The following is a 3,347-nucleotide window of genomic DNA, read 5'->3' as shown; positions in this document are numbered from 1 at the left end:
ACCTGACCAGGCAGTCACGGAGGGAACGGTCTTTGCGGAAAGCAGAAATGGGTGGGGAGGGAAATATATCCCTGGTGGTGGGGTCCGTTTGGAGCTGGCGGAATGTGTGGTTTATGCGAAGGTTGGTAGGGTGGAAGGTGAGCACCAGGGGGGTTCTGTCCTTGCTACGGTTGGAGGGGTGGGGTTTGAGGGCGGAGGGGTGGCCCACTCTCCGGGAAACTTTGGGCTTCCTACTCAGATCAAGGTCTCAAAGAGAGGAGAGGATCAAATATGAAGGTAAGCTCGCCAGTAATATTAGAAATGATAGTAAAAGTTTCTTTCAATACATAAGAAACAAACGAGAGGCAAAAGTAGAAATTGGGCCGCTCCAAATTGATGCTGGAAGGCTAGTGTTGGGAGATAAGGAAATATCTGAAGGACTTAATAAATACTTTGTGTCAGTCTTCACAGTGGAAGACATGAGTAATATCCCAACAATTAAAGAGAATCAAGGGTCAGAGTTGAGTATGGTAGCCATTATAAAAGAAAAAGTGCTAGAAAAGCTAAAAGGTCTAAAAATTGATAAATCTCCTAGCATGGGTGGGCTACATCCTAGAGTCCTGAGGGAGGTGGCTGAGGAAATAATGGTGACATTGGTTGTATCTTTCAAAATCACTGGGGTCAGAGAAAGTCCCAGATGATTGGAAAATCGTTGTTGTAACCCCCTTGTTCAAGAAAGGATCAAGACAAAAGATGGAAAATTATAGGCCGATTAGCCTAAACTCAGTTGTTGGTAAAATTCTAGAATCTATCGTTAAGGACGAGATTCCTAAATTCTTGGAAGTGCAGGGTCAGATTAGAACAAGTCTGCATGGATTTAGAAAAATGGTGCCTGCCAAGCCTGTTAGAGTTCTCTGAAGAGGTAACAAGTAGGTTAGACCAGGGAAACCCAGTGGATATTATGTATCTAGACTTCCAACAGGCCTTTGATAATGTGCCTCACGGGTGGCTGCTGAGTAAGGTGAGGGGCCCATGGTGTTCGAGGTGAGCTACTGGCATGGAGTAAGATTGGCTGTCTGACAGAAAGCAGAGAGTTGAGATAAAAGGTTCTTTTTCGGAATGGCAGCCGGTGACAAGCGGTGTCCTGCAGGGTTCAGTGTTGGGGCCGTAGCTGTTCACTTTATATATTAATGATCTGGATGAAGGGACTGGGGGCATTCTGGTGAAGTTCACCGATGATTCGAAGTTAGGTGGACAGGCAGGTAGTACGGAGGAGGTGGGGAGGCTGCAGAAAGATTTAGACAGTTTAGGAGAGTGGTCCAAGGAATGGCTGATGAAATTCAATATGAGCAAATGCGAGGTCTTGCACTTTGGAAAAAAGAATACAGGCATGGACTATTTTCTAAACGGTGAGAAACTTCATAAAACCAAAGTACAAAGGGATCTGGGAGTGCTAGTCCAGGATTCTCTAAAGGTTAACTTGCTGGTTGAGTCCGTGATTAAGAAAGCGAATGTAATGTTCTCATGTATCTCAAGAGAGTTGGAATGTAAAAGCAGTCATGTGTTACTGAGACTTTATAAAGCTCTGGCTAGGCCCCAGTTAGGATATTGTGTTCAGTTTTGGGTCCCACACCTCAGGAAGGACACACTGGCACTGGAGCATGTCCAGTGGAGATTCACATGGATGATCCCTGGAATGGTAGGCCTAACATATGATGAATGGCTGAGGATCCTGGGATTGTATTTGTTAGAGTTTAGAAGGTTGAGGGGAGATCTAATAGAAACTTACAAGATAATGCATGGCTTCGAAAGGTGCAAAATTGTTTCCATTAGGTGGGGAGACTAGGACCTGTGACCACAGCTTTAGAATTAGAGGGGGTCAATTTAGAACAGAAATGAGGAGACATTTCTTCAGCCAGAGAATGGTGGGCCTGTGGAATTCACTGCCATGGAGCGCAGTGGAGGCCGGGATGTTAAATGTCTTCAAGGCAGAGATTGATAAATTCTTAATCTCGCAAGGAATTAAGGGACATGGGGAGAGTGCGGGTAAGTAGCGTCGAAATGCCCTCAGCCATGATTGAATGGCGGAGTGGACTCCATGGGCCAAATGGCCTTACTTCCGCTCCTATGTCTTATGGTCTTATGGACAGCAACATGACTTTTATGTCCATAAACGGCAGATCAGGTATTCACAGCTCCACACCTTACGAACATAGATCATAGAATAAAGTGCTGGTGATCCTCAGCTGACCTGGCAGTCTCTGTGGAGACAGAAACAGAGTTTTTGTTTCAGGTCTAATGGTTTCTTCAGAATGGAAGAAGATGTGACTCAAAGTGTTTCTCTCTCCACAGAGGCTGTCAAACCTGCTGAGTAGATCCAGCACCAGTCGGTTTCTTGCTTTGATTCCCTACTTTACGTCAAACTCTTCAAAACTGATTGGCTGTAATGTCCTTAGATGATGGAGTTAAAAAAAATTTCAAGTATAATTTCAGTTACATCACAGTGTAAACTTTTGCTATAAATTCTGTGTCCTACGATCTTATATTCCACAATCACCTGATGAAGGAGGGGCGCTCCAAAAGCTAGTGCTTCCAATTAAACCTGTTGGACTATAACCTGGTATTGTGTGATTTTTAATTTTGTACGCCCCAGTCCAACACCAGTATCTCCATTAGATGGTGGAAAGTGCCATAGAAATGCAAGTTTTTTTTGTTTCTTCGCACACTAATAAACCCATGATTCACATCGTTCAGTTACTATACAATTCCCAGCTTGGACATCTCAATAGCCACATTGGGATCTGTGCTGGGAAGGAAGTAATTTGGAGCATGAATCTAGTATGCCTGGCTAGTGGCTACATTCCCTTGGCGTATTCAAGACCAGGATGAGATCAGAATCTAGCTCTCACCTCATTCCCTTCCTCACTCTGTGTCACATGGCCCATACTTCAGTGTCAGGTTAGGACTTGAATTGGACGTAACTCCCTGCAATTCCTCCTTCAGACACAAAAACCTCCACAGTGTAAAATGTAGAAGCAGGAGCCAGTCTACCTTCCACATCAGGTTATTCGCAATTCCCAGTGCATTATAACTGCAGATTACTTTTCAGTTGTAGAAAGGATGTTTGGGGACTCGTTAACTGAGGTAGTATGGGCTAAGGTTAGAAACAGGAAAGGAGAAGTCACCATGCTGGGAGTTTTCTATAGGCCTCCAAATAGTCCCAGAGATGTAGAGGAAAGGATAGCAAAAATGATTCTCGATTGGAGTGAGAGAGGCAGGGTAGTTGTCATGGGGGACTTCAACGTGGGCGGCACGGTAGCACAGTGGTTAGCACTGCTGCCTCACAGCGCCAGAGACCCGGGTTCAAT

Source organism: Chiloscyllium plagiosum, chromosome 31 (assembly GCF_004010195.1).
Source record: "Chiloscyllium plagiosum isolate BGI_BamShark_2017 chromosome 31, ASM401019v2, whole genome shotgun sequence".
Taxonomy (NCBI): domain Eukaryota; kingdom Metazoa; phylum Chordata; class Chondrichthyes; order Orectolobiformes; family Hemiscylliidae; genus Chiloscyllium; species Chiloscyllium plagiosum.
Note: the sequence above shows the minus strand (reverse complement) of the source record.